The sequence below is a fragment of the Heterocephalus glaber genome, unplaced genomic scaffold (assembly GCF_053883595.1).
Source record: "Heterocephalus glaber isolate CG9 unplaced genomic scaffold, H.glaber_assembly_v1.0 deba00001761, whole genome shotgun sequence".
Classification (NCBI taxonomy): Eukaryota; Metazoa; Chordata; class Mammalia; order Rodentia; family Bathyergidae; genus Heterocephalus; species Heterocephalus glaber.
Window position 1 is genome coordinate 4460141 of NW_028258458.1, and position 14014 is coordinate 4474154.

The 14014-nt window shown below is 46.2% G+C and overlaps 1 long non-coding RNA gene across 5 annotated transcripts in view; it reads left to right on the forward strand.

Moving 5' to 3' along the window:
* The window catches only part of LOC147821149 (uncharacterized), a 28369-nt gene extending 19862 nt beyond the window's left edge, over positions 1-8507 (forward strand). For 3 of the 5 annotated variants that reach the window (XR_015447640.1, XR_015447641.1, XR_015447644.1), the window contains 2 exons: positions 461-607; positions 2652-8507. This is a non-coding gene — a long non-coding RNA (uncharacterized LOC147821149). The other 2 variants (XR_015447642.1, XR_015447643.1) reach the window with 2 other exon arrangements.
* Positions 8508-14014: the final 5507 nt, after the last annotated feature.

Genomic DNA, 14014 nt, shown 5'->3' on the forward strand with positions numbered 1-14014 from the left:
CTCTGTACCCCACCCCCCCAAAGAGCAGAGGAGGTGAGCTGCTCCCAGCACCCAGGAGGAGGCTTCTGGGCCACCAAACCACCCCCCCCCCAGGGCTGAGGAGGTGAGCCACTCCCAATGCCCAGTTGGAGGCTTCCAATCTGCAGTACCACCATCACCCCCAGTGTAGAGGAGGTAAGCCACTCCCAGAGGCCAAGAGTAGGCTTCCATCCCACTGTACCACTGCAAACTCCAGAGCAGAGGAAGTGAGCCACTCCTAGCACCCAGGAGGAGGCTTCTAGTCCATCGAACCACCACCACCCCAGCTCAGAGGAGGTGAGCCACTCCCAGTGCCCAGGAGGAGGCTTTCAGGCTACTGTACCACCGCCACTCCCCACCCCCACCCCCAGTGCAGAGGAGGTGAGCTGCTCCCAGTACCCAAGAGGAGACTTCTGATCCACCATACCAATGTCACCCCCAGAGCAGAGGAGGTGAGCTGCTCCCAGCACTGCAGAGGAGGCTTCTGGGCTGCTGTACCACTGTCCCCCCAGCGCGGAGGAAATGAGCCACTCCCAGCACCCAGGAGGAGGCTTCTGGGCTGCTGTACCACCCCCTCATCACAGAGGAGGTGAGCTGTTCCCAGTGCCCAGGAGTCCATGGTGCCGATCCTGGCTTACTCCCTTCCTGGCTGCCCACACTATGAGCCACTCTTCTGGCTTCCATGTGGTCATTTGCATACCAGTGTCCCCATTCTCCTGGTCTGGGAGGTGGCCTGAAAGAGGTCCGCCTCGGCTGGGACTCTGCACCCAGGAAGCCCTGCACTTTCCAAGGTGCTGATGGGGAGAGGACTCAGCGAGCTAGCATGGACACCAGGGGATGTCTGAGCCCTCATGGTGACCGCAGTCCCTGAGGTGTGGGGACCAAGGCTGTGTAGGTGGGCTCCAGGCAGCCTGGTCATGCCTCAGGAGATGCCGTGTCCTGTGTATGGAGGAGCCTGGTTCAGACAAGTGGCCACAGGAGGGTGGACACTGGCATGCTCGGACCTGGGCCCAGGAGGACACAGTGGCACACGGGCCAGCAGGGGGAGTGCAAGTCATGCTGTGACCCCGGGGAGTAGCAGTGGGCACAGGCCTCCCAGGGGGTGCTACAGTGTCCCGACCCCTAGCGCAGGCTGGCCCCACCAACCACACCCCAACTGTGCTACACCGTGACTGGCCGAGGTCCCCAATGTGCCGCAGAGCCCAGAGCAGTGGGGACGGCAGGGCACTCTGGCCCTGGGCACCCTGATTCTGCTGGGGGTCACCACCTTGGCCAGCCTCTCCCGACAACAAAAGGAAGGCACCCTGACCTTCCCTGCCTGGGTGCTGCCGGTGAGGCCACAGGGGCAGCAGAGCCCCATGCTGGAGCCTGTTTGGGTTGGGGAGAGGGAAGGGCATGCATGGAGCCCCAGAAGGGACAGTGCCCCCCTTGCCTTGTCCAGTGTGGCCTGGCATGCCGTCCTCTGCCTGTGGCTGTCATAGTGTCCTGGCCTTGCTCCTGGGGACCACCTGCTGAAGTTGCCCTTGGAAACCGCAGGTGCCTGAGCCCAGTGGCTGAGAGCAGGGCTTGGGGATAGGGCAGGGCTAGGCACCTCTAAGAGGAAGGAAGATGTGGGGCTAGGGGGTCACCTGCACATCCAAATCAGCATGTGGAGGACGCATGTGCCAGGGAGCTGGTGCGTGTAGATACCCTGGAGACCTGGTGCCCTGGGCACCCTGCTGAAGGCTCCTGTGCTGGGGACCCACACAGGGGACCCTGTTGGCCACAAATCTGTGTTCCCTTAAGTGGTTGTCAGGTAATGTGTCTCTGATAACAAAGTACTAAAGCAGGGCAAGATTTGGGGTTGGGTGAGCCTGGATTGAGCAAAAGCAGCACATACATGCCCCTCAGTATGGTCAGGGAGGCTGAGGCAGTCCATAGGAATAGACAAGTGGCCCCACCAACACTAGTTCTGATATCAACATTGGAGGAAGGCCACCCCAGAAATTACTACTGTCACAGTCCTTTATTATATCCATCCACATGCCCCTGCTCATTGTCCAAGGCCTGGAATTTTGAAAAGAACAAATAAAACAATGTAAACTTCTCACTAGCTTGTAAGGGTGGGGAACCTCCTACCAAGGCAGGGCATGTGTTTATACTGGACTTTCAGGGCTTGGACAGAAAGAGAGGGCTTGAGCCCAGTAGGCATTTGGCTCAGTGACGTAAATATTCTGGTGACCCCAACACCCTGGGAGGGGGCAAGAAAATAGACCAACCCCTGTTCCAGGAAGTCAAGTGTGTGGGCAAAGACTCATTGTATTCTCTCTCTCTCTCTCTCTTTCTTTCTTTCTTTCTTTCTTTCTTTCTTTCTTTCTTTCATTCTTTCCTTCCTTCCTTCCTCCCTTCCTTCCTTCCTTTCCTTCCTGGTACCATGGTTGTCCTGTGCATGGCACTGAGTGGTCTGTCCACATCCTGAAGCCACAGTTGCTCCTGAAACCCAGACAAGTCCTTCTCAAAAAGAGAGGACTAAGTTTTTATTTTCTTTTTGTGGCTCATAAAAGAGATTGTTCTCTTGATTTCTTTTGTGCATTGCATGTGTGACTTTGTATGTTGATTTGTGTCCAACAACTTCATTGAATTTGTTTTAACAGCTTTGGATCCTGTCCAAAAAGTGACAACTTCTCCAGAAGCCCCCCATTCCATTGGTGAGTGCATGCAGATAGTATGGAGCAGCTGTGTGGCCCAGACCAGTGCTGCTGCAGGCAGATCCCAGTCTGGTGACCACCTCGACCCCAGAGGCTCCTGTGCTCCTGCCCATGCTGGGCCCATACAGAGAGGAGCTGCAGGGGTGCACTGGCTTTCACCAGAGGCTTGCCATACCATTGCCCACAGCCAGGGACCCACCTGAAGAAGAGCTACACAGGCCCACAAGCAATACCTAGAGGCTTTCCTGATACCATTGATAAGTATGTGGAGTGCAGACAGGAAGTGGGGTGCACAGCCCCCAGCCAAAGGCCCTCCAAGAAAATAGCTACATAGCCCCAGTGAGAGGCACACCTAAATATCATCCCAAGTGTGCACAGGCCCAGCCAGAAGCCCACTTGGACAACAGGTCAGCTCAGGGATCCAGAAGGCCACCACTGTGAACCCAGGAATTGGTGTACTGCTGAGCAGCAGAGTAAATGCTGCTCCATGGCTTGCTGAGAATTCAAGACAACTGGGTGAGCAAAAAGTCACCTCAACAAAGGCACAGCAGGCTGCATCTGTCGAAATGAGAAGACATGTAAAGTCTCAAAACCAGACTTCCAGATCACCTAAGGCTACCCCAAAGGGCAACAAGATGGCACAATCTGATATTCAACCACCTGGACTCTCTGAACTGGCAATGAAAGAGGACCTGGAAAAATGAAATGGGAAATAATATCTCAATTAACAGCAGAGATTGTGTCCATAGTACAAGACATGATTAATAAATCTAGAGTGGACACAGAAAAAAATAGAGCAGCTGAGGAACATGATCAAATTCCAACATAGGAAATAAATGAAATCCATAAAACAGATGCAAACAGCTTTCCAGGAGATTAGAAACTCCATTGAAAGTTTATGCAAAAGAATGAGCCAATGCAAGGATAGAATTTCAGATATAGAAGATAGGATTGCAATTAGTGACCAGGAAAAGAAAAATTTCTTAAAAATAGTGAGGGACCATGAGAAATCAATCCAGCAGCTCCTAGATGATGCAAAGAATAACATCAGACTGATTGGTGTCAATGAAGAAACAGGAGAGAGTACAGATGGCATAAAAAAAACTTCACAGAAGTAATGGCAGAAAACTTCCCAAATAGGGGAAAAGAATTTGACATAGAGATAAGTGAGGCATATAGGACTCCAACTAGTCATGATGAAAAAAAATCTATACATAGGCGTGTAATCATTAAGATTCCAGAAACCCAACAGAAGGACAAAATTCTACAAGCTGTTAGAGAAAAGAAACAAATCACATACAAAAGAAAGGCCATCAGAATCACAGCAGACTTCTCAACACAAACCCACAAGGCAAGAAGAGCATGGAGTGATGTATTTCAAGCCCTAAAGGAAAACAACCTTCAACCCAGATTGGTGTACCCTGCAAAACTATTTTTCAAAATTGATGGAGAAATAAGATACTTTCATGACAAAGAGCACATAGGAACTTCATGAATACCAAACCAGGACTCCAAAAAATTTTAAACAATATCCTAGGAAAAGACAGTGAGGATCACAGCCCCAGGAAGCCCAGCAGAATGAATCCATCAGGCATGACAAGAAATTAAATGCAAAGTGGGGGGACGAATCCAACAAAAAACCAGTTCATGACAAGGATAAGTCAATTTGTATCAGTTATAACCATCAATGTTAAAGGTAATCAAAAGAAACAGATGGGCAGAATCGGTCAAGAAGTATAACCCAACAATATGCTGCATATAAGAAACAATTAAAAAAGAAACTCATAGACTGAAAGTTAAAGGGTGGAAAAAAAATACTCCATGTGACACAAACCTGAAAAAAAGCAGGAGTAGCTATCCTTTTTGCAGATAAAGTGGACTTCAACACTGATTAAGAGAGACAAAGAAGGACACTACATCCTTGTAAAGGGAACAATCCTAGAGGAAGAAATGACAATCATTAATATATATGCACTAAACACTACTGCATGCAACTATATAAAACTGTATAAAACACAACTATATAAAATACTAATGGACAGGAAAAATCATATAAGCACTAATACAATAGTAGTGGGGGACCTCAATACCCCACTGTCACAAACAGATAAATCAACTAGACCAAAACTAACAACAAAATACTAGAATTCAATCAAACTCTTGAACAAATGAACTTAACAGAAGTTCACAGAGTGTTCCACCCCCACAAAATCAGAATACACATTCTTTTCAGCTGCACATGGGTCATTCTCTAAAATAGACCACATGCTCACTCATACAACATGCTTAAGTGAGTGCAAAGGAATTGAAGTTATCCCCTGTATATTGTCAGACCATAGTGTGATGAAATTGGAGATCTATAGCAAAAGAAACTCAAAAAATTTCATAAACATGTGGAAATTGAACAACACACTTCTGAATAACTAGTGGGTCACAGAGGAAATTAAAGACGCAATCAGACAGTTCCTTCAATTAAATGACAATCACAATACAACATATCAGAATCTATGGGACACAATGAAAGCAGTCTTATGAGGGAAATTCATAGCAGTGAATACACATATTAGGAAAACAGAACGAGCCCAATTAAACAACCTGATGCTGAACCTCAAGCTTCTAGAAAAAGAAGAGCAGGACAACCCCAAAGCTCATACAAGGGAGGAAATTATAAAGATCAGAGGAGAAATCAATGCAATGGAGACTAAGAGAACGATACAAAAAAATCAATGAAACCAACAGCTGGTTCTTCGAAAGAATCAACAAAATTGACAAACCTTTAGCCAACCTTGTCAGAAAAAGGAAAGAAAAGGCCCAAATCCATGCAATTAAGAATGAAAAGGGTGAAATTACAGTGGACCCAGCAGAAATCCAGAGGATCATCATTACCTACTTTGAGAACCTATACACCAATAAGATGGAAAACACAGAAGAAATGGACAGATTCCTAGATATGTGTGAATTACCAAAGTTGAACAAAGATGACTTAAAAATTCTAAACAACCCAATATCAATCAATGAAATAGAAAATGTAATGAAAAACTTACAAACTAAAAAAAGCCCAGATCCTGATGGCTTCACTGCCAAATTCTACAAGACATTTAGAGAGAAACTAATATCACTACTGTTTAATGAAAGTCAATGGAATTGAATTCAATGAAATTCAAGTCAATGAAATTGAATTCAATGAAATTGAAAGGGAAGCAATACTCTCAAATTCATTCCTGAAAGCAAGCATCACCTTGATCCCCAAAGCAGAGACAGACCCAACCAAAAAAGAGAACTATAGACCAATCTCACTACTGAACATAGATGCAAAAATCCTTAATAAGACACTTGCAAAAAGAATGCAGAAGTTCATCAAGAAGATATACATCCTGACCAAGTGGGATTCATCCCAGGGATGCAGGGATGGTTTAACATACACAAATCAATAAATGTAATACACTATATCAATAGAGCCAAGGACAAAAACCATATGATCATCTCAATAGATGCATAAAAAGCATTCAACAAAATCCAAAATGCACTGATGATAAAAACCCTACAAAAAATTGGAATAGATGCACTCTATCTCAATCTGATAAAAGCCATCCATGAAAAACCAACAGCCAATATACTAAATGGTCAAAATCAGGAACAAGAAAAGGATGTCCATTATCACCACTCCTGTTCAATATAGTTTTGCAAACGTTAGCCACAGCAATTAGACAAGAGAAAGAAATAAAAGGAATAAAGATAGGAAAGGAACAAGTCAAGTTGTCATTATTTGCAGATAAAATGATAATCTATATAGAAGACCCTAAGAACTCCACCAAAAGTCTTCTAGACTTAATAACCAAATTCAGTAAAGTAACTGGATACAAGGTCAACACACAAAAATCAATAGCCTTCCTATACATGAACATCAGACTCACTGAGAGAGATATGAGTCAATTCCTTTCACAATAGCATCCAAAAACTTGAAACACCTAGGAATCAACCTAACAAAAGAAATCAAAGACCTCTACTCTGAAAACTATAGCACTCTGAAAAGAGCTTGAAGATGATATTAGAAAATGGAAAGACATCCCTTGCTCCTGGGTAGGAAGAATCAACATAGTGAAAATGGCCATATTTCCAAAACTGCTATATAGATTTAATGCAATCCCAATTGAAATTCCAGCAGCACACTTCACAGACCTAGAGAAAAATTGATTTGGAACAAGAAGAGATCTAGAATAGCGAAAGCAATACTAGGCAATAAAGGCAAGGTAGGGAATATCACAATTCCCAAGTTGAAACTATACTAAAAAGCTACTGAGATAAAAACAGCATGCCACTGGCAACAAAATAGACCTGAGGACCAGTGGAACAGATTACAAGTTGCAGAAGCAACTCCAGACACACTCAGCCATCTCATCTTCAACGAAGGAGCCAAATACCTTCCCTGGGAGAAAGATAGGGTCTTTAATAAATGGTATTGGAAAAATTGGATTTCAACTTGCCAAAGGTGAAAAATAGACCTATATCTCTCACCGTGCACTAAAGTAAAATCAAAATGGATTAAAGATCTAAATATTAAAGCAGAAACACTAATCTGGCTGGAAGAGAGGTTAGGTAGAACTCTTGAAGACATTGGCATAGGAAAAGACTTCATGAACAAAACCTCAGTTGCCTATGAACTAGCACAATCAACAAGTGTGATCTCTTTATACTGAGGAACCGCGAGCAGTGTAAAGAGAGAACCCACAGTGTGGGAAAAAATTTTCACTAGCTGTCACTCAGACAAAGTTTTGCTGTCCAGAATCTACAAAGGACTTTTTAAAAATCAGACCTCACAAATTTAAAGACCCAATCCAAAAATGGGCATCTGAAATGAACAGACATTTCCCAGACAAAGAGGCAGAAATGGAAAATAAACATAAAAATATGTTCAACATCACTGGGTCATTTGAGAGATGCAAATGAAAACAACGTTGAGATTCCACCACACTCCAGAAAGAATGGCTGCTATCATGAAATCAACCAAAAACAAATGTTGGTGGGGCTTTGGGGGAAGAGGAACCCTGCTCCACTGCTGGTGGGAGTGTAGACTGGTGCAACCACTGTGGAAATCAGTATGGAGATACCTCAAAGAACTATATTTGGAAGTCCCATTTTACCGAGCTATTCCCCTGCTGGGTATCTTCCCCAAAGAATTAAAAGAATCATACCACATTGATATATGTGCACCCATGTTCATGGCAGCACAATTCATGATAGATAAAACTTGGAAACAGCCCAATGGCCCATCAACTGGAGACTGGATAAAGAAAATGTGTTTTTTTAAAAATAAAATGGAGTGTTACTCAGCCATAAAAAATGAGAAATTACAGACATTTATAGCTAAATGGATGCACATTGTGGCGGTACTCTTAAGTGAAAAAAAATAGGATACACAAGTAAATACCGAATAGTTTCTCTGGTGTGAGAAACTGAAAGTGTAAATAAGGACTAAAATGTATAACATAATGTGAAATGGGAAGAAAAGGGGCAAAGGGGAAGGGGAAGTGGGAGGGGTAGGGGAAAGGAAAGAAGGGAATGGAATTAATATGAGAAAAGGAAAAAATAGAAATAAAGTCTTTGTAGATAGGGAGGGGTGGAGGGATTGAAGGGAGGGCAGGGAAATGGGGATAAAATGAGAACCAAGGTGTATTATGTAAAGGTGCAAATTTCCAATGATGAATGTCAGTATATTGTACACCTTGAATGTACCAATAAAGTTAATTAAAAAAAATTAAAAGTGACAACTTCCGGATTTTTCTATCTGGATGGCATTTATTACTTTTACTTGCTTCATTGCTCTGCCTCCCATTTCTAGCACCGTGTTGAGAAGCAGTGTTGAGGGTGACTATCCTTGTCTTGTTTCCCACCTTAAAGGGTTTCCACATTTCACCACTGAGGGTGATGCAAGCTATGGGCTTGTGACAATGAACTTTATTGTGTTGATTTACATTCCTGTACTCAATTTGCTTAGAGCATTTATCATAAAAAGATGCATAATGTTAGCACGCGTTCCTTCTGCATCAGGTGAGGTGACCATTTAGGTGTTTACCCCTTTATTCTGTTTATGTGTGACACCATATTTCCTGACTTGAATGTGTTCAGACACCATGGCATCATGGGGATAAACTCCACACGATCACATAAATGGTCCTGGCAATATATTGCTGAGTTTAGCTTGCTAGAATTGTGTTTAGAATTTTATTTTTGTATATATTTAAGAGGGATGTTGGGCCATAATTTTCCTGTACACCCTTGTCTGGCTTAGGTTCCAGGGTACAGTGTGCCTCTAAAGTAAATTTGGAAATATTTTCTTCTGTCCAATTTTGAAAGAGTGGGAGAAGGGTTTGACCTAGCATTATGCAATTAACATTTTTGCCTTTTCTCTGGTGATATCCTGTAGCAGTGGAAGCTTGGGATGTGTTCTTTGAGGATTTAACTGATCGGTGCTGAAACATCATGAATATGGGAACACTGCAAAGAGAGGGTGACACTATAGCACTACGCTGGATTCTAAAACCCATGCAAGAAAGTGTAGAAGAGAGAGACCAACACCACATGTGGTTCAGTAAACCTCCCGAAGAAAAAGAGCAGGAAGCTCACACACCTGGCATCACTGCAGGGTTTATAATGGCCCCAAGCTGTAAAGATATTTCATGACTGTGATATAGATGGACGGACAGATACACAGGTAGACTCTCAAATTTAATAGCAGAAAATGAAATGTTTTCATAGGGAATGATCTCCATTGACTTATAGTGACCTATAGACTATATGACCTAAAGTGAAAAAAATCACAAAAAAGAGTAAAACACAATGTATAATTTATCTCTATTTCAATAAAAACACTGAGAAAGAAGAGAAGCTCAGAGTAGTTAAAGATGTGTAAAAAAGAAAAGGCATTGGAAGGGCAATTCAAATTGGTGACAATGGGGCCTTGAGGAACAGTGGTGAGACGCCCCACCCTGATCCCAGGCTGGTCAGAGTGGAGCTGGACATGAGAGCCAGCTCTGTCAGGAGCTCACAGCTCAGGTTTCACTGAGTGCCGAGCCTGTCTGGCCCTGATGGCACATGTCTTCAGGGGTTCCTGAGACTTAGGACGAAGTCTTCCTGTCCCTGAGTGTGCTGCTGTCCTGCTGGGCTCGGGGCTCCAGAAGGCAGGACAGGTTGTAGCTGCAGGACAGAGAGCAATCTGTGAGTCCACTGAGACCTCCAACTGGAGTCTCCCTCCCAATGCCCACCCAGCAGCCCGAGTCCCGCTGCCTCAGCAGCCGCCTTGCAGCAGGGTCTGGCTGACACGGGAGCCATGGCCACAGGATCTCTGTGGCAGGCAGCCAGGGAGAGCCTCCCCAACCCTGGGCTTTCACACGAGTCCTGCCTGGCCTCACCTCTCGTTCTCAGTGAGCCACTCCCTCGAGTGGAACCAGACCTCAAAATTTTCCTCACACTGAAAATTATATTTCCTTGCTGTTCTGACAGTCCAGCTTTGCCAAGGCCCTCTGCAGCTTTGCAGCCAGGCAGCTCCACGGCTTCAGGATTTGGAAAAGAGGGACTTGGGGTCATTGTGGAGGGTGCTTCACCCCTAGGCAGGATGGACTTGGAGCCTCCAGCACCCAGGGCCAGGTGTGAGGCTCTCCCTCGTAACAGCAGGTTGCCGAGTGCCAGGACCTGAGGGTTCAACACAGGGGCCTTCCCTTCCAAGACCCAGGATCCTGCTCCCAAAGCTGCTGCCCGAGGGTCACTCACATCCGGGTAATCCTTCATCGCCGTGTCCAGCATCACCAGGTCAGTGAGGAACGTGCCCAGGAAGGGGATGGAACCCTGTGCCGTCGGAGGGTGGAGATGATGAGCACCCAGCCCCGCTCCCACTTAGAGCATGGAAGTCCCCCTGAACCTGCACACACCCATCTCCCGCCCCTCTGGGGCTCCGAACTAAGTCCTTCCAATTCTCTCCCATCTTCCTGCCAGGCTTCCTGTGACACTGAACACCCCGAGGTACCTCCCTGGTGCTGATTTTCTTATTTCATACTGAGGACTGGAACTAGGGCCTTTGCACCATGCTACATCCCCAGCCTTTTTTATTGTTCACCCAGGGACAGGGGCCTGCTGAGGCATTAAGTTGCCTAAACTGGGTGTGAACTTGTGAGATCCTTGTGCCTCTGCCTCCCGGAGTGCTGTGGTTGCAGGCACGTGCCACCCTGCCTGGCTTCCATGGGGATGACTGGTGTGGGTCACACGATGCTGTGCCCATCTCCAGCTCTAGCCTATATGTGCTGTGTGCAGCCCTTCCAGGGTCTTGCTCTGGCTTCTCTGATGGAGGCATCTCCAGCACAGCAGGGAAAGGCTGGAGGAGGAAGGTGCCCTGCTCTCTGGGTGTGGAATGTCCTGGCAGGAAGGGAGGCTCTCCTGTCCTCTGACTCCTGGGACCTTCCCTACCCCTGGACACTCACCTTCTTCTTCTGCTGCTGCCTCATCTGGGCTCTCTGGAGCTTGTTCTCCAGGGTGGCCTTCTTGGAGAGCCCCTCCTGCCAGGTTAGACAGGGATGTTGAGACTTTTCTGCCCTTATAAAACTGTCTCCCTGAGCTGAGACCCTGCACAGCTGGCTCCTGCCAGCTGATACAGCTTTGTTACCACTTGACATCTAGAGACAATGTTGCTGCCAACTGTGCACTGAAGTAGGAATCTGAAGACCCATCAGTGTGAGCAAAGGAGCAGAGGGGAGTGACAGCACACCCATGAATCAGTCCCAAGTGTACCCACTGGCACAGGAACTGAGCTTCCCCTTGACCACCTGTCCCAATGGGATTTCTCTGCTATAGTCAGGGTGTCCCCTTCTGTCAGAGGTTTAGTGAACATGGAAGAGGAACAGGCCTAAAAGATTGTGGGCCAAGTTACTGGAGTAAGGAAGCCTTACCACCTCCAGCCAACTGCATGGGGGAAGCCACTTTCCAGCAGGAGGGACCAGCATGGCAGCCAGAGACCTGCTGATTCTGCCAGCTCATCCACCCTCCCTGGAGAGCCCAGCGACATCCCTTAAGCCTCATGTGCCCCCAGGCCTTCAGCCTAAGGACAGACACAGCCAGTCCTATGAGTCCGGAAGATATGAATGGAATTTCTCAAGCTTCAAATGAGAAAAGCAACCACATCTGGCACAGAACCTTTTCCGATTTCACCCCTTTCCTTCTGTTTCACACAGTTTCAGCCCAGATCCCAGCTCCAATTTACCTTCATGAGCAGATTCCTGCTCTCTGCAGTGTCCTGGGCACACAACTTATTGAAACTTTTGAAGCTTTTCCTATTTGAGAGGGGAAACAGTGAGGAGGAATTGCAGAATAATAGGAGGTATGTGAGTTCAAATTCGTTTTATTTGAGAACCCAGAGGATACAACCTGCCTGAGTGAGCGATTCTAGCTGGGTTCATATAAAATGCATGAGAGCCCCAGGACTGGGATGGGACCTTTCCTTTGACCCTCTGGGTCCCCTCCCCATTTCCACTGATCATCTGTTTTGTCAGGTTTGGAAGTTATGGTTTCAGCTGGACAAACAGTTCTGTTGCTGTCTAGTGCTCACTTGAAAGACCCTTGTGTACAGCTGTGCCTGGCAGTTAAGTAACTCTTATGGCTTCTGTCTGTTTGTCCCCTCAGAGCCCCATGTGGGGGCAGGTCAGGCTTCTGAGAGGTGGCTGGATCCAGAGTGTGTGATGCTGGGATCAATGGGGTGTGCGTACTAAATGAGTCCAGTCATTGGTTTGGCGTAATTCGGGGTGTACATAAGGGCAAGGCCCACCCTGGCTGTGGGCGTGACCTGCCTGAATGGTGTGCATCCTGGATGGACTGTAAGGGACCAGAAGAGGGCTGCTGTTGTTGCTTGCTGCTGGCTGCATCCTCACTACTTTGCTGTTTGGCTTCCTTAGGCCTGCCTTACCCTGCCATCAACTGCTTCTCCTCTCCAACGTTCCTCTGCCATTCTCCCTTCCTTGGAGCCAGACAACTTTAGACTGACTGCAAATGGTGAGGAAATTAAACCTTTCCTCCTTTAACTTTGGATGTGGGTTATTTTGTCTCAGCAAAGAGAAAAGAAACTAAGAGAGTAACCTGAGTCAGAAACCCAGGGAAGTGAGTGCAGGGAAGCTTAGGGATCCCACCTACAAGGTGATGGCTCCCCTCTGTGTCCCTGGCTTCCCAACCCCTCCCAGGGTCATGTAGGAGGCAGAGTCAGATCTATTACAATAGACGGGCCCTTGTGTGCCCCAGTGTCACTATGGAGAAAGCCAGGCCCACCTGGATACCTCTCCCCAGGTGCTACTCAGCCAATGGACCAATGTGCTCTGCAGAGCAGAGATGATGGCATGCAGTGAGGAGAAGTTCCTGAGCCTTAGGCACTCCTAGGGAGTGAAGGGAGGAAACCATTGCATGTAGGGTGGGGCAGCTGGAGATCAGCCTGGTCCAGTTTCAGCTACCTCAGCTGCCTTTCCCCTCCTGGGTGAGATGATGCCCAGGGAGCCATGGGAGGGGCTCACTGGGCCCAAATGACAGCACTCTCAGGGAGGAAGAGTTTTTACTTTATTTTTTTAGTTCTTTTATTGGTACATTTTAGGTATACAATTCATTTACATTTACCATTGGGTGCTTGTACCTGTACATGATGCATCTTGGTTCTTATTTTTTCCCCCATTCCCTGTGTGCCCTTCACCCCCTCCACCCTTCCCTATTTACATAGACTTTGTTTCCTTTTTTTTCCCTTTTCTCATAGTTTTTGCTTTCCCTCTTTTCCTTTCCCCTTCCCCTCCCTTCACTCCTTCATCTTTGGACATTTTTTCCTATTTGAAATTGTCAATTATTCATTTTAATCATTTTAACCCTTGTTTACACAATCAGTTTCTCACACTAGAGAAACTATTTGGTATTTACACATGTGTGTCCTATTTATTTCACTTAAGAGGATGGCCTCTATATGCATCCATTTAGCTATAAATGTCTCTAGTTTCTCATTCTTTATGGCTGAGTAGTACTCCATTTTATAAAAAAACCCACATCTTCTTTATCCAGTTCCCAGTTGATGGGTATTTGGGCTGTTTCCAAGCTTTAGCTATTACAAACTGTGCTGCTATGAACATGGGTGCACATATATCACTGTGGTATGATTCTTTTAATTGTTTTCGGAAGATACCCAGCAGGGGAATAGCTCAGTCAAATGGAACTTACAGTCCTAGTTCTTTGAGGAATCTCCACACTGATTTCCACAGTGGTTGCACCAGTCTGCACTCCCACCAACAATGGAAAAGGGT